The sequence below is a fragment of the Centruroides sculpturatus genome, unplaced genomic scaffold, assembly GCF_000671375.1.
Source record: "Centruroides sculpturatus isolate CEXI.00-Female unplaced genomic scaffold, Cexi_2.0 scaffold1825, whole genome shotgun sequence".
NCBI lineage: Eukaryota > Metazoa > Arthropoda > Arachnida > Scorpiones > Buthidae > Centruroides > Centruroides sculpturatus.
The window spans coordinates 760-19840 of NW_019386152.1; the positions used below are offsets into that span (position 1 = coordinate 760).

A 19081-nucleotide genomic window follows, 5' to 3' on the forward strand; every position below is an offset into this window, starting at 1 on the left:
GAACATATTTAATGGAAAAAATGATTTATTTAAAAAAAAGAGATTTTTCTCACTTAATAATTAGAACTGATTTAATTATAACTTAAGATAAAAGGAAAACTATACACACTTTTCTGGCAAAAGGAGTTTACAGAACAAATGTTTTCAGTTTATTTTATAAACTGCCTCAGATTTCAAACTACAAAATTTCAATTTGTAATGTTTTGTAGTTTTAAACCTAAGGCAAACTTATAAAATAAATAGAAAACGTTTGATCTGTAAACTCCATTTGCTGGAAGTGTGTATGGTTTTCATTTTATTACAAGTTATCTCTTCCAGTTTTGATTTTGGACTTTAGCATAATGGGTTATGAAATTCACAAAATGCTATTAGAGGATGAAATAAAAAGATACTGTTAAACCTGAATTTTTATTATCTTATTTTGTATTATATTTCTAAATGTTTTTGTTAAAAAACATTTAGAAATATCCAAATTTATACTCACCTTTCTTCTTTTCTGCATGAAGCACTTGATAGCCCTGAATTATATTTTCTAATGTTCTTTTGTGTAAATGTTGCACTATTCATTCGGATTGCCAGTCAAAATTATATACAGTAATACCTTGACTTACGCTACCCCGACTTACGTGAACCCGGAGTTATGTGATTTTCAAATCTCATGGATTCGTCTTTTGTTTGAGCGCCACGCAACTCTTGATTACTCACTCCCCCTACACTATTGTTCAGCTTACATGTTTGGACGTGTCGTGCGGAATCGACACATAGCTACAATTTATTTTGTGTTATTTATTTCTGTGTTTGTTATATCTACGGAGACTCAAGAGAGTCTATGTGGTGATTTCTTGTAACCATGAACGAATCAAAAGACGAGATATGATTAACGAGAACATTTATTAGCTTACATACATCCGACTTGGATTTTACATAAATTGCGAAATTATACCCCGACTTACATGGTTATCGCTCGATCCCACCTATAGTGTAAGTTCGGGGTATTACTGTAATTGAAAATTTGTTTAATTCAGGTTAAGTTTTATTATAAGTATCTGTAATGTATAAATTATTTTGAATGTTGTTATTTTTAATAATTGAAATTTTTTTGTATTTTTGTTATATTTTTACTGATTTTAAACATACTCTAATATGGAAAATGTGAATGATTAAGATAAGTTTTGATTAATAACTAAGTTATTTATTATATTATGATTTAAATTGAGGATTTCATTATTAAACTGGTGATTTATTATAACATATCAAATCTAAGAAATAAGTTTTGGAAACTTTCAAAACGNCTTCTAAAAGACTATGCTACCTTGTATTAAAATAAATTCATAATATCAGGTAGTAGTCCATTTAACAGGTGTTGATCCACTGGTCCATTTTTCATTACTCACATTTGTGCCATTTATTTTTTTGTTAAAATTTATTTTAAGAAAAATAATTGTTTTCTTAATCATTTTGCACTTGAAATGACAGCATTATAGTGAATCATTGTACATTAATTGAATTTTCTGGTACATATAAACTGTATTTTAGCAAATCTTGCTTAATTAAATTTATACTAAGCCAAGTAAATATATATAGTAGTATGTTAAGTGCTTTAGTAATAATAATAGTGTGTATATATATATATATAGATAAATATGTATATATATATATATATACATATTTTCCTATATTTTATAAAATAATTAAGAATTTAACATAGTTTTCTTTATTATAGACCAAATATATTACTCAGTGTATTGAAGAAATTAAAGAGGAGCTCCGTCAAGAAAATATTGCAATTAAAGCAAATGCAGTGGCCAAATTAACATACGTGAGTAAATTATATAGCTAATATAGAAAAGTTAAATTATTAAATTATTTTTGTGATTTTGCTTGTTTCAGTTTAAGTAAAATTAATTTCATTTTTCTAATGGGAAACTGAAATTATCTTTTATTAAGAACTTAAAGATGGGAGATATTTATATCATTATACCTTATAAAGATTTTAATGATTAAGGCTATGTTGAAACTAAAATTAGAATAGTTAATTCACTCACTAAGCTTTGGAATTGCTGTCTGTTAAAAATGAATTTAAGATTTTTTCATTTGGGAATGTAAGAATATTATGAAAAATTTGACATTTTAAAACAATTAAATAAATTCAAAAGATTTTTAATTATAAACTCACTTTCAATATTGCATTGAATTGTTACTTATAACAGTAAACATAAAATTATTCTTAAAGCTGGAACTATTGTATAAGGGATGAAACTGACCTTTCATAAATTTCCAGCTGTGATAGCATTGTAAACAAAATGCAATATTGTCAGTGCTGGAAATGTACAAAAGGTCAGTTAGTCATCACTTAATAGTAAACAATCATCTTTCAATGTCACTTCTCTGGTTTCTTATTGCACCGTCAGCAGATATTAGAGCTGGCACATCTTGTGCTACATCTCGGTTTTCCGGTTCAACAACACTACTTACTTACAAAGACGGGGTGTACCCATGGGCAGCCCACTATCAGGGGACCTTTTGCGAGCTGGTGGTAAGACAGTTGGAGGGGAGGGTATTGCCCAAATTCTTAATTCTTACCATGCATCAGTCTATACCAAAGATACGTGGACAACATCTTTATACTTTAGAAAGCCAAACCGAATCTCGACAAGTTTTTGTCATGCATGAACGACAATGCTTACGGTCTCACCCTTGGCTTAGATTAATTTAGTAACTTGCACGCACATTTCCTAGATGTTGACATATGTCTCAGGGATGGCAAGATAGAAACGAGTGTTTACCGCAAACTGGACCAGCTTCCACTTTTCATCCCCATGAACTCATCCAACCCCTTTTCTTATTGTTTATATCATAAGTATATTTTCTTTTCATAGCTAATGAAACAAGCAGATAGTAAAAATTTAGTTATAGAGTGTAAGTAAGAGTAATAAAATCATAAACCTTAAAATAATTATTCCAGTTTTAAAAACAAAACTTTAAATTTATTTTAAACAATTTCAAACAAATTTTCAAGGAATAAAAAAAAAATGCACATTTTTAATAGAAAATAAATAGACAAATGTGTAAATCATGTAATTTATAATTTTTTGATGAAAAAATTGCATTGAATTGAAAAAGCTTATTCATTGAGTTTCAAACCATTGATCTAGTGATTATCATTTAGTCATGTTGCTGCTGAGACACAGAATCTTTACTGAAAAATTCTGCAAAGCATACTCATAAATTGCTTAGGATTTTTTAAACTTCAGTTTTCTTGAAAACATTCAAGAAGTGTATGTTTTTCCTTTGCTCAATAAAGGTTCATATGAAGGTTTATCTACACAAACAATATAATTGGAAACTGTGATGACAATGTCATGACTGTCCCTTGTTAATTCAACAGCTTTTTTAAAAAAATATATGGGTTTAGTTTTATGATTGCATTTTCAATAAAGAAAACTAACAATATCATCAATCCCTAATTATTTAAGATCTGTTCTTAGAATTTTGTAATGTTATAGACTCTTAGATTGGAGGGAAAGGGAGAATTGATTGATAATGCAAATGAATATCTAGTTTCATATAGTTCAGTATTCTCATATGTGGTTGACATCAGTTTTGCTTATACCTTTGATTCTAATTTAAATAAAATGTTTTTAATATAAAAAAATTAATTTATCAATAAATAAAATATATTTAAGAGGAATGAATAAAAAGATATAATAAAAAAATTACTTATAATGGTTTAAAAATTTCTTAAGATTTTATTGTATATCATGTTCATGTGATTTATAGTAATACTCTGTAATTATACATTTTTTTAATATTTTCATGTTTGCTACAAATGATTTCTTAAGCAAAGTAGCTTAATTATTATAGAAAAAATGAATATTACAAAGTATTCTTAAAATTAAATCTTTATTTAATTTACAATGTTCCAGTTTGAGAAGCTATGTAGAAATTAAATTTATAGTTGGATATATGAATTTAATTTAAATTTTTTTCTGCACACATTTCAAACTGACTGAAAGTTAATTAAAATTAAAAAAAAGATTGCATAGAAAAAGATATATTTTAGTAAAAACCTTAATTTTTTTGTATATTTTCTATGGGCACTCTTTGTATAATTTATGTTGCACGGTTACTATGTTGTCATTTTCCTGGTTATCAGGATTTTATCATATTTAAATTTAAAAATTAAACTCTCTTCTCTTTTCTGAAAATACTTTGAAATTTGAGTTTTTTGAAAATATTCAATTCATTTAATCACGATCAGCTAAAACATTATGATAGTCTCTGCAGTTATAGTCAACACTCATTAAGACATCCTTTCCTGATATGCCAACACTCATCTGCCAAAAAAAAGAAACTGGAAAAATGGCTCTTTGTAATGTCAAAAATATAGGGCTACCTTGGTAAGCCACCAATAATCAATTTAAGTTCCTGCCCAAATGTCCTGTTTAACATTACTTATTTGTTATCCTATCTAAAAAGTTTCTGTCAAAATTTAAAATAAGTGTTTCTATAATTAAGTGGTTGGTTATGTACAGTTCATGTACAGTGCAGCTAAAGGACATTCTCCTTTAACTGTTTCCAATCATCTCTCTTGTTGGACTAATGGGTCATTTAGTCTCAACCTATGAAATATTCACATTTGTGTGGATAGTTTCACATGTACACTCTTCACAAATTTGACTTATTTTTAGAAACTTTTAAGAAAGGCAAAAGGTGATGTATTTGTAAACCCATGTTTATAATACTGCATCGTAGTTAAAACTAGTCAGATACAGTTAACAAGCCCACTGTGTGTAATTTTGTAGTGAAGCTTAATTGTTTTCCTTGGACAGAATGCACAGAAAGGTGACAATCATGCTATACCTTACACCAGTGGCGTGTCGTCATTAGAAGCGGTGGAAGCGCCGCTTCCCTTTATTTTATAAAAAATAAATACATATTAATTTTAATTATATGAAAATAATCGCACAATATTTTATTATAATTGCATTATGTATATTATTACAAATTTCTATACTAAACGTGAAAAAAAAAAAAAGATTACTATTGTATATTCGAATATTAGTGGCGGAGTGGAATCTCTGTATTGTCAGATTCCAAAAGCCAGATTTGTGCACGCACTTTACAGAGCACCAACCTCACCCAGTTTAGCCAGTGGAAGCCTACGACCTTGAGTTGATGCTACACATTCCAATGCATCCAATTCTATCCGGGACCGGTTCCAGGCTGTTAGCCGCCCGCCCGCTAGATATTTGGCCGATTACGTGAATAATGAGTAGATTTATAACTTAACCCAACCGATAAGAATTTACTGGTATGTTTTTACAATAGTTCTGTATAGTTGACAGGAGTTAAAAAAAATCCATTAAAATATTTGATATTTTTATTCCGCTCTCTGATTTTATATTATTCACGGATTTCAATGTTAAACCGGTGATATTACGATTTCGTATGTCCCATCTCTAAGGGGATGTAGAAAAAAAAACGTGTACAATTCTTGTACAATGTTAACAAATTAATCATTACTTTGGCAGCATCATTTACAACTAAATTTAATGAGATGCACGAGGTACAGAAAAAGCTCTAGAATTTATTTTCCTTAAATTTATGATTTATGTATCCATTGTCATAAAAATTTGTCTTTCCACTTTTTCCCAAGACTACAAATATTCAAGTACAAAGTAACAGGTTTGACTTATTTCTACTTAAGAAGTAGTTAAATAATTAAGAGATTAGGGAATTAGGGACAAAATAAAACCCTGCTGAACGAGTTGGAATATTACTTAAAAGCTTAACCAACTCAATCTCTAGCTGAGTAAAATGGGAACTGACTTCTTTGTAATATTAGATGTAGTATAAACAGAAATTTTTCCAGTTCAATGAGAGTGACCAAAAAGTTGTAAATTTTGGAAATTTCCGTGGACACCTGGTCCTAAAAACAATTAGTTAGAAAACAAATGACTATTGTATTAAGTTTAAATTAACATATTTAGATTTTTACAGTTATGGTGAGAAATGTTTAAAGTTTACAACAGCCCTATCGTGTCCTTTGAGATATGCTAGTGATGCGAGAAAAGAAGCATTTGACATTGACCGGTATGGGCATCCTCGGGATTTGGCAGCCCACATGCATGCACGCATTGCACACCTAGAAGGACTGTCTCTGATTCCACTCGTAGGGAGCTATTTGACTAAGTGGTTAAGATTTAAAGAGTAAAGAATTTTTTATGTTATTTTTATGTACGTTTCATTACAAAGCTATATTTAATTATAATTTTCTTTAAAAGTATATTCATACAATTGAAGAATGTTTTGTACCAGGTATGTATATCCACCACACATTTTATTTCACCAAGTAAGTTTTTATCATTTTATTTTTAATTTTAGCCCTTATATCGTGGTTAGCGATTCAGTGTGTTATTGCAATATTGAAAATTTATTTTAAAAAAAGTTTTGGCTCAAGCTCATATAATGAAAAAGAAAACATTATTAAAAGAGAAAAGCCAATGCCTAAGTTAAATATAAATGCTTCAATAAAAAACTTGTTCAACATTTTCACGGTAAAATGGCTCTGTAAATGCATGAAAATGCAAAAATTGTTTTGTTGGCTTGCTACTATTTTGAAATGAAATTATTATGTGGAATAAGAATGGCTTTGACAATTTAGCTGGCAAAAGACACGAAAAATCGTCAATTCTTCCATATTTGAAGCAATTTGGAAATCAAAGCGGAATAGAATTTAACATTAGGAAACAAAATAATAATAAATTAAATATTGAAAATTATAACAATATATTACGACTAATAGATATATTTAAATTAATAGATGCTGCATGTTTTTATCAAAGCAAGAATTGGCGTTTAGAGGGCATAGGAAATCTATTGAATCTAATAACAGGTAATTATATTGAATTTGTTTATTTATTAATTACGTCAGATAAATAATCTATCAAATACATTTAAAGAATTAACTGATTGCCCCTGGAAGTCGGCTTCTTACAGAAACACAGCTTCCCTATCATCAAATGTCACGGCATGCCACTGGTGTTTAGCTTTCTATAGTGTGAGATATGTAAAGTTGTGAAGCCTTAATGTTTCAAGACTTTTGTGCAGTGTATGTAATATGATGCCTGTACAAAAAATGACTACAAACATGATGAGTACCTCATCCATTCTCCACAAATATTTTATTTCATGAGTGAGTTCTGAGTATTTACTAATTTTTTCAGTATATGTGTTTTGTATGTTGTGAGTGTTTAACACAGCTATGTCTATGATGTATGTCATTTTGTTTTGTTTGTTAATGAATCTGATGTCTGGTCTGTTGTGACGTATTGTTTTTTCTGTAGTTATACGATTTGGTCATAGTATATTTTGTGCATGTTGTTTTCTATGTCTGAGAAGTGTATTTAAAATATAGTTCCTGGGTATGTAGAAGTTTGTTTGTGTGCAAGCTTATAATACATCAATTATATTTGCTATATATCATGTAAGTAGTCAATTTGTGCTAAAAGTTTAAATTAAACAGAAAAATTGAGTACTTAGTTTGTAACCCAATATGATATGTTGTATAGTCTCATGCATAATGTGGAATTATCTACAAGTGAGGTCTGTGAGTGTTGTATCTTTGAAGATGTGCTTTCTGTAATTTCTTGTATTTATGACATGGTCTTATGTCAATCATCTCTCAAAGACACATCCATGAGTCAGTAATTTGATACACTTCTGTCAATGCAATTCTGGCTGAAATGACTAGAATAGGCACCTAACAATCTCATTCATTTCAAATAAATCTTTAACAATATGGATAAGAATCCACATTTAATTATATCAAAAGTATATACAAAAATTTGTCCTATATTTACACATTTATAATTTAATATGGAATTAAATTTTCAATACAGCTTCAATATAATAACTGTTATTTAAAAAAAAATCAATGTTTTCATCATTTTCAGTCTAACTTGAAAAGTTTGACAAAGTTTTACTCAGATATATACATATATGTATTTGAGTATATTCTTTAAATATAAACATATATTATATATAATACATATATTACTTCTAATCATAAATATTCAAAAATTGCTAACCTTATTATTTGTTGATCTACAGATAATCGAGAACACTGAGAAACACAGCTTCCCATTTCTCATTTTTAATTTTATAATCATGTGAAGACTTATTTCTTCAATAAATTTTTAAAATATAAAATGTTTAAATTAATTTAACACATTTCTTTTCCATGTTTTTAGCATTAAAAGAATATCAGTTAAGAAAATTTCAAATAAATTAATTAAATTATCATATTTTCTAAAATTAATGAATCTTAATAATACCAATGTAAATACCAGATTTTTTATATTTTCATTATTAAGAAAATTTAAATATTCTATAATTCTTAATTTCAAAATATATATATTTAACTTTTTAATCATTACATATTAAGAATTAAGCTCATTTATAAATATTATGTTAGAAATACTGTGATATGAAATAATGAATAAACATCACTGCTAAACCTTTACTTCTGGTAAGATTTTTTAGTGTATGTGTTTTGTATGTTGTGAGTGTTTAATACAGCTATGTCTATAATGTATGTCATTTTGTTTTGTTTGTTAATGAATCTGATGTCTGGTCTGTTGTGACGTATTGTTTTTTCTGTGGTTATATGATTTTGTATATATTAATTTATTATGTTATTTCAGATCCGTGTTCTTAATTCCAAACTTGTTAAATAGTTTGAATTTAAAAACGTTCAAACCTTAGCATTCCATAATTGGAACTCAATTGATTCAACAAGTTGAGGCAGATCTTGGATAAGACCGAAAATGTTTGTTCATTTTATGTATTATATCTTACTGGAAGTAAAGGTTTAGCAGTGGTGTATGCATGTACTGGTAATTGGTCTAGAAGTTTGTATTACATAAAAGCTATGCCAGCTAAAATATAAAAGAAACTGGCACTAGCCCTAACCAGGGCTAGTGCCAGTTTCTATGGATTTTCTTGGAATGTAAGAGGAACAACATTTACCCTATGTCAATATACAGGATATGTCTCCCAAAAGAGTGCAGATCCTTAATACTGAAGCTTAGAATGCTATGGCTATGTTTGAGAAAGGCTATAAGAACATCTAGAAGGGATGTATACTCCAGGCTGGATAAATTGATCAAGGTGGAAGATGACCTTTTGGAACACAACTGGACCCACCTACAGAAGGAGAATAAAAAAGTGGCCTTCATCCAAGAAATCTTGGCATGGAAATTAGCACAAAAATACAGGAAGAAATTAGACTTGGTAATAAGAAAGCAGAAGCTAGGCAACAGGGTGGCACCCTTCATCCCATTGATCTGCTGGGATGGCATTAATCCCCCAGAATTCCTAATCAAAACCAGGTCACATGGACTAATGTATACTCTAGGATCAACAAAACCCCCACTAGAAACGGTGATGCCAGGCATTGAAAGGTTAGTCGTCAGCATGAATGAAGTACACAAGGAATATTACAGATGGAGGGCCACCATGAAAATTGGTTCCATCAACAACAGAATGCAAAGAGAGAGCATATGGAGACTTGTAAGAAGGTCCAGGAAGTGGTTAGCAGATGCACATATTGTTATACTGAGAACAGATAAGAGCAGAGAACTGATCCTTCTAAAGGAGACAACTTACAAAAGGATGATGCAGCAATACATCGCAGATACGGACTGTGAACTGATGGAAGATGGTTATGTTAATAAATTACAGACTCGAGCTGCATGGTTCATGAGTACACCTTTTGCCAAAATGCTGGGCATAAAAAGGGACAATAGTGGCTTCACTGGACACACAAGACTCTTTGCCTTTGCTAAGACACACAAACTTGTACCTTCCATCAGACCAATTCTAGACAAGGCAAGATCTTTCACTAGACTCCTGGAAAACAAAGTACACTACATAGTGACCAAACATCTGAAAGATTACGCCTTAACTGTAAAGAACTCCAACAAGCTGATTGACATATTGCGGCAGACATGGATAACAGAGGGTACCCACATCACAGTACTTGACTTCCATTCTCTATATCCATCCATTAAACTGCAATCCTGCTTCTGTGCTCTTAGGGATGTCTTACTGAGCAAGTGTAGCTTACCAACACAATGTAACCAAGTCCTAGACTCACACACCTCATGTGCTACAACTCAATTTTTAGGTTCGACAACGGAACATACCTGCAAAAAAGGGGAGTACCCATGAGAAACCCCCTTTCAGATGACTTATGTGAATTGGTACTGCAGCAAGAACGAAGTCATTCTCAGATTCATGCCAGAAATGATTATATATAAGAGGTACATCAATGACGTGATTGTCATCTGGAAAAAGCAGCTGAACATCGACTTTTTAGACAGCAAGAATGATAACCCATACGGGCTCACCCTCAAACTAGATCAGGTGTCAGCAACTAGTGCACACCTTTTAGACATCACCATTCAGCTTAGCAAGGGAGGGCAGATGAGGGTGTACTACAAACTTTGCTTCTTGCCACTATTCATATAGGTGGATTCGGCTGACCCTTACCCATATAAGATTGCAGCCTTCCAGGCACTAACCAGACGGACATTCATGCACAACTTTAGTTGAGAAGACACACTTAGGAAACTTAGACATCTCAAAGACATTGCCATAGGACATGGGTACAAAAAGAACTTAATCTATAGCTTAGCTCGGGACTTCTATAGGAGACACACGGGGAGCACCCCTATAGACCAGGGGAGTACCAGCAGGAATCTGGATGGGGACCCTAATCCAACAAGCATAATCGTAGAGTACAACAAAAGCTTGCATGCCTTATATAGGGAACTTGCATGCAGAAAAGGCACCAAACTAACATACAAGAGATCGCAAGCAATATACTCATTACTAAGGAATGCAAAGGACAAACCGGATAATTTCAGGGCACCGGGAGTATACAGTGTCCCAATCAGGGACCACAGGTTCCAGAGGGATTTGGTCTACTTATGGTTGACCAAACAATCGGTACACAAAAGAATCATGGAACACAGGTACAATATCAATAAGAAGAGCAAACCACCATCTTGTCCACCTATGCAACTGACCCTGAGGTGCAGACTGATCTATGAAACACCAGGCTTATAAAAAGATCATTCCTGACCACATTAGGACCCTATAGAGCCTGGAAATATACAAAAGCTATCTGAACAGGGAGTGTATTAATTTCAAGGAAAGTAAATGTAAATCAATATCATATGCTTGGCAATATGCATGTGAGGAGCAATAGCAACCATAGCCATTAATCAATGCTTATTATTCCCCTGTTGAGATGTTATTATTCCCATATTAATATAAAAATATTGAAGACATCGGTCTATTTTTATATATATTAATTTATTATGTTATTTCAAATCCATGTTCATAATTCCAAATGTGATAAATAGTTTGAATTTCAAAGTGTTTGAACCTTAGCATTCCATAATTGGAACCCAGTTGATTAAAAAACCCAAGGTAGATCTTAGATAAGATTGAAAATGTTTGTTTGTTTGATGTATTATATCTTACCAGAAGTAAAGGTTTAGCAGTGGTGTATGCATGTACCGGTAATTGGTCTAGAAGTTTGTATTAATGAATAAACATAAATGTTTTACATATTTTTATGTTTACTCATACCAAACATATGATTTTTCACAGAAACTCATTATTATGACAACCAAGTTAAGGCTTGTTTCAAATAAGTAAGAAAACAGTATCATATTATTATTACATATGTTTCTATTATAAAAGATTAGGCTGCATTGTTAATAGAATTTTTAACTTTGGAAATGTATTGGAAAAGCAATCTTTACAATAAATTGTAACTATTGAATGTACAATAATTTAACTCAGTTAAATACCACTAACAGTATTTGTTTTCAAAACACATCATTGTCTTCAAATATAATAAAACAAAATAAATTGTACTCTCAAAAATTATGAAACTAGGAATTTAATATACAAGTGAAAAATATAATTTAAGAAAATAAACATATCTAATTTCAGAATATATCTTTAAACTTTTGATATATAAATAGTTGAATAAAAACAGTTTATGTACTTAATTGCTAAGAGAAGAAACAAAGATAATTACCAATTTTTTTTTTTTAAATACATAAAAATAAAGATATATATATATATATATNTTTTTCGCGCGGGTAAAAATTTTTGCAAAAATTTGTGGACCTAAAAAACATTCCAAGAATTAAAAAAAAAAAAAATTTTGTCAAAAGTGGCCTTAACTACCGAGTTTTTCGTAACGCTATATAAACTTGACAAGTTGTCTCATCAATGGGCGTTAAAGAATTAAAAAATTAAATTAATTTCTGCAAACTTTTTTATGCGGCTTTAAGTTAATTTTAACTCGTTGTTTTGGTTTTATGCGATTTTAGAAAATTACGGAGCATATCCCTACTTTTTCAAGGCAAGTAAAGTCTTTTTTTTATGCAAATTTTTTATATGCGCTTTTCTGTAGAACGTATCCACCGCATAAAACGAGACCTTACAGGTGCAGTACATATTTATCGTAAGCATATCTACAGTAATAGATATTGCCTTAGTTTTATTGCCTTCAGCAGCATAGTTTAGTCCCATTTTTGATAAGCAAAAAGTAATTCTAATATTAAATATTATGGTTTTTTATATTCATTAAATAAATAAAAAAATTTAACACTATCTTCACTTCATTTTTTATCATAAAATTAGAACACAACTGAGTTAATTTCATCAAAAAAATATTTTTAAAGTAAAATATTTCTGATGATGAAAATTTCATTATTCTCAGTTCCAGTATTATTTTTTTAATAATGTTAATAAGTTCAGTATGAGAAATACTAACAAAAACATTTCCTCAAATAAACTTTATGATTTGAACAAAGTAATATCATAGTTTAAAAATTAAAGTTTTAATTAATTATAAATTTTTTGGTTAACAAACATTCCATCTTATTTGACTATTTTTGTTTGTTTATAATTTTATTAAAATTTGAACTCTCAAACTCTTACAACACAAACACTTCTTTCTGGAATGGATCCAGATATGATAGTGTTATTAAGAATAACTAGGATGACATGTAAACATTTCATTAATATGAACTGAAGACAGCTAACCAGTTTAAAAGTAAAAGCTTTTGAAGTTTAAAGTTCTATCATATTTTTTAAACATATATTTTTCTATATTGATAACAGAAAATTGATTATTTATACATTTGATAGCAATAACACTTAAAATATATATACTATATGACATAAATTATCAGTTATCAATAATCTGCATTACTTTTGAAGATAACAAGTTTTTATGAAATCCAGTTATTTTATATTATTACTATTAATAAAAATAGTAATAATAATTTATTTTTATTATTGATTATGATTATTATTATTGAGCCAACTGAAAAGTATGTAAATCCTAGAATACTGTTTTGAGCAATGCATTATTTCTCATTAATCAAATCTAAAAACAATGTTTCTTAAATATCTTAAAGCTGACTATAAACTTCATATTGGAATGCAAATAAACTTTAATTATAAATTTAAATTGTTAAAATCTATATTTTAATTGCTTTTAATTAACCTTTTAACTCTTAAAATCAAATATTTCGTTGAATTCTTGCTTTTTATCATCATTTCAACAAATTTGAAAACAGACTGCAGTTTTAAAATTATTAATTTAAAGTAGGATTTATGCAAAAAACTTAAAACCACAAATTTTAATCAATAGATATGTCAGTTGGCAGCAAAATATGAAGTTGTATTATTCTTCATATTTTTACAATATTAATAATTAGCACTATAAGAGTCATTGAAGATGAACTACACTTCAGCAATTTGATCATCATCAGATGCCTATATATATATATATACATTAAGAAGTATCTCTGAATTTATATTTTGATTCTTTATTTTGAAATCTAAAAAAAATTTTTTTGAGAACATTGTATGGATACAATCTTGAAAATAAAATGATATTCTCAAGCATCAACACACAAAAATCTTTATAATGCAGCCTTTTAATTCAAAATTTACTAACATTTTTGGCCATTTTGAAAGGCCTTCATCAGGAACAGAACGATCAAATGATTCTTCTGTTCCTGATGAATGCCTTTCAAAATGGCCAAAAATGTTAGTAAATTTTGAATTAAAAGGCTGCATTATAAAGATTTTTGTGTGTTGATGCTTGAGAATATCATTTTATTTTCAAGATTGTATCCATACAATGTTCTCAAAAAATTTTTTTTTAGATTTCAAAATAAAGAATCAAAATATAAATTCAGAGATACTTCTTAATGTATATATATATATATAGGCATCTGATGATGATCAAATTGCTGAAGTGTAGTTCATCTTCAATGACTCTTATAGTGCTAATTATTAATATTGTAAAAATATGAAGAATAATACAACTTCATATTTTGCTGCCAACTGACATATCTATTGATTAAAATTTGTGGTTTTAAGTTTTTTGCATAAATCCTACTTTAAATTAATAATTTTAAAACTGCAGTCTGTTTTCAAATTTGTTGAAATGATGATAAAAAGCAAGAATTCAACGAAATATTTGATTTTAAGAGTTAAAAGGTTAATTAAAAGCAATTAAAATATAGATTTTAACAATTTAAATTTATAATTAAAGTTTATTTGCATTCCAATATGAAGTTTATAGTCAGCTTTAAGATATTTAAGAAACATTGTTTTTAGATTTGATTAATGAGAAATAATGCATTGCTCAAAACAGTATTCTAGGATTTACATACTTTTCAGTTGGCTCAATAATAATAATCATAATCAATAATAAAAATAAATTATTATTACTATTTTTATTAATAGTAATAATATAAAATAACTGGATTTCATAAAAACTTGTTATCTTCAAAAGTAATGCAGATTATTGATAACTGATAATTTATGTCATATAGTATATATATTTTAAGTGTTATTGCTATCAAATGTATAAATAATCAATTTTCTGTTATCAATATAGAAAAATATATGTTTAAAAAATATGATAGAACTTTAAACTTCAAAAGCTTTTACTTTTAAACTGGTTAGCTGTCTTCAGTTCATATTAATGAAATGTTTACATGTCATCCTAGTTATTCTTAATAACACTATCATATCTGGATCCATTCCAGAAAGAAGTGTTTGTGTTGTAAGAGTTTGAGAGTTCAAATTTTAATAAAATTATAAACAAACAAAAATAGTCAAATAAGATGGAATGTTTGTTAACCAAAAAATTTATAATTAATTAAAACTTTAATTTTTAAACTATGATATTACTTTGTTCAAATCATAAAGTTTATTTGAGGAAATGTTTTTGTTAGTATTTCTCATACTGAACTTATTAACATTATTAAAAAAATAATACTGGAACTGAGAATAATGAAATTTTCATCATCAGAAATATTTTACTTTAAAAATATTTTTTTGATGAAATTAACTCAGTTGTGTTCTAATTTTATGATAAAAAATGAAGTGAAGATAGTGTTAAATTTTTTTATTTATTTAATGAATATAAAAAACCATAATATTTAATATTAGAATTACTTTTTGCTTATCAAAAATGGGACTAAACTATGCTGCTGAAGGCAATAAAACTAAGGCAATATCTATTACTGTAGATATGCTTACGATAAATATGTACTGCACCTGTAAGGTCTCGTTTTATGCGGTGGATACGTTCTACAGAAAAGCGCATATAAAAAATTTGCATAAAAAAAAGACTTTACTTGCCTTGAAAAAGTAGGGATATGCTCCGTAATTTTCTAAAATCGCATAAAACCAAAACAACGAGTTAAAATTAACTTAAAGCCGCATAAAAAAGTTTGCAGAAATTAATTTAATTTTTTAATTCTTTAACGCCCATTGATGAGACAACTTGTCAAGTTTATATAGCGTTATGAAAAACTCAGTAGTTAAGGCCACTTTTGACAAATTTTTTTTTTTTTTAATTCTTGGAATGTTTTTTAGGTCCACAAATTTTTGCAAAAATTTTTACCCGCGCGAAAAATTTTTATCGCGATTTTAATTAGCCTTTGATAAGGTTTGATTAAGGCTTAATTGTTTTTAATGGGAGTTTTTTTATCAAATTTAATTAATCGTTCTAAAGTTGTAGGGCACGGATTTGACTTCGGTAAAGTTATTTAAAGCTGCTTTCTGATGTCAAAAACGACCTCTAATAGTTTTTAAATGTTTTAAATTAATATATTTTATTTTATATAAATTTAATTAATTAGGGGGAGTCAGAAATCGCAATTAAAATTTTTAATTTTTTAAAAATATTTAAAAATATACGGCCAGCTAGTGTTCACCCTACTTTAAACCCTTGTCCTCCCGCGACGTCTATGAGAATGCCCTCGAAATCCAACTCCAGCTGTGTTCAAGGTCATCCAGATGTGTAAACAATGACTCATCGGTGTTAAATTTCACAGAAGGGCGAGACAAAGGAAGTTAAACTTTGAAGCTTTTTCTTCAAAATTAATGCATTTCTTTCCTTTTTTTTCAGTTTTAAGAATTTTTTATGTTTAATTACATTTATATCAAAAATTGCTAGGAACTAAAGCAATTAAGGTAGGTCTAGCTGTCCTTTACATCCATAAACGTTATATGTCAGTGGAACAAATGGAGTGAGCTTTGAGCGTTCCACGATTTTTCGAGACTATACGCGGGCTTCCTATACAAGCCTATATGTATGTTTGTCAAGAAATTTTTGGATGAAATACAAACCGCACAACTTCAAAATCGCATAAAAATAATCTGCATAAAAAGAGACCTTACAGTATATCTACTACTATGAGTGGTCTCAGTTTGAGTTTGGATCAGATCTTCAGAACGTTTCTTGAGTGGTCTAATCAAGATATATTGGACTCCATTTCTCAACTGTCCTAGTCTGGCTAAACATATAATGGGTATAAATAAAAACTCTTAATATTCACAAGATGGAAATAATTTTCAAAATTATCACATGATGAAAATAATACATAAAGATATTAAAGTAGCACAAAAATGAAATTAAAGTATAGCAAATTTGCTCTCAAAACAAGATAAAATTAACTTCAATTTATCAAATGATGTCATAATATGTTGAAATGTGTATTGTAAATGTAAATAATATGTAGTAATTATTGAAATATTGTAGTACAGTATACTGCAAACTAATGTCAAAACAAGTTTAAATTTAATATTTGAGATCAAAGCTGTATTATGAAGTATTATATTTAGAATTGCATTATTATATTAAAATTACAAACTCAAAATTACATCTAAAAATGCTGTTTGAGTGATTCTTGAATTTAAAGTAAAATTTCTAATATGCAATAAGTGACATCCTTGAAATGATTAATTTTGAAAATTTCTTTATTTGTTTTATATAATAAAAATATTAAAATAATTTTGTACATTGAAAATCATCATAATGTTTTAAGTTACAAAAAATAAAAACAAACGAGATACAAGTAAACTTCATATTAGAAAGTACTGAATTGTGAACTTTTCTGTGGAATGTTGAAAATACATCTTTTTACTTTTAAAGATGCTCATACTTAACAAAGTTTAATTTATATAGCCTATAATANAAAAAAAAAAAAGATTACTATTGTATATTCGAATATTAGTGGCGGAGTGGAATCTCTGTATTGTCAGATTCCAAAAGCCAGATTTATGCACGCACTTTACAGAGCACCAACCTCACCCAGTTTAGCCAGTGGAAGCCTACGACCTTGAGTTGATGCTACACATTCCAATGCATCCAATTCTATCCGGGACCGGTTCCAGGCTGTTAGCCGCCCGCCCGCTAGATATTTGGCCGATTACGTGAATAATGAGTAGATTTATAACTTAACCCAACCGATAAGAATTTACTGGTATGTTTTTACAATAGTTCTGTATAGTTGACAGGAGTTAAAAAAAATCCATTAAAATATTTGATAGTTTTATTCCGCTCTCTGATTTTATATTATTCACGGATTTCAATGTTAAACCGGTGATATTACGATTTCGTATGTCCCATCTCTAAGGGGATGTAGAAAAAAAAACGTGTACAATTCTTGTACAATGTTAAAAAATTAACCGTTACTTCGACAGCATCATTTACATTAAATTACATTAAATTTAATGAATGAGAGAGATGCACAAGGTACAGAAAAAGCTGTAGAATTTATTTTCCTTAAATTTACGATTTATGAATCCATTTGTCATAAAAATTTGTCTTTCCACTTTTTCCCCGTGACTACAAATGTTCGAGTACAAAGTAACTGGTTTCGACTTATTTCTACTTAAGAAGTAGTTAAATAATTAAGTGATTAGGGAATTGGGGAGATAAACAAAACCCTGACGAAACAGCCAGAATATTACTTAAACAAAAGCTTAACAAAACCAATCTATAGCCGAGTACAGTGGGGACTGATTTCTTTGAAATACTGTATTAGATGTAATAAAGACAGAAATTTTTCCAGTTCAATGAAAGTGACCAAAAAGTTGTAAATTTTGGAAATTTCCGTGGACAACACTTGGTCCTAAAACTAATTACTTAGAAAACAATCTATTAAGTTTAACGTATTTAGATTTTTACAGCTATGGGGAGAAACATTTAAAATTTACAACAACCCTGTCGCGTCCTTTGAGATATACTAGTGATGAGACAAAAGAGACATTAACCGGTATCAGCACCCTCGGAATTTGGCATGCATGCACGCACTACACTGCACACCTACCAAGATCGTCTCTGATTCCATCCACGAGTCACTGATAGGGAGCACTTTTAACTAAGTGGATTGTTTTAATATTTAAAAAGTAAAGAATATCTTATGCTATTTTTATGTACGTTTCTTCACAAAACTATATTCATACAATCAAATATTTTGTACCAGGTATGTATAATTGTATATCGATCACACATTTTATTTTAACAAGTAAGTTTTTATAATTTTATTTTTAATTTTAGCCCTTATATTATAGCTAGCAATTTAGAATGTAATTGTGATATTGAAAATTTATTTCAAAAAGTTTTGGCTCGAGACCTTATAATGAAAAAGAAAACATTATTAAAAGAGAAAGA

General features: G+C 29.0%; 1 protein-coding gene across 1 annotated transcript in view; it reads left to right on the forward strand.

Annotated features, from left to right (window-relative positions):
- The first annotated feature begins 1727 nt into the window (after positions 1-1727).
- LOC111613828 (AP-3 complex subunit delta-1-like) overlaps positions 1728-19081 on the forward strand; it is a 115976-nt gene continuing 98622 nt past the window's right edge. Inside the window, exon 1 of the mRNA XM_023355179.1 lies at positions 1728-1819. The gene's annotated coding sequence lies outside the window, so the exon portion shown is untranslated. The remainder of the gene's footprint in view (positions 1820-19081) is intronic.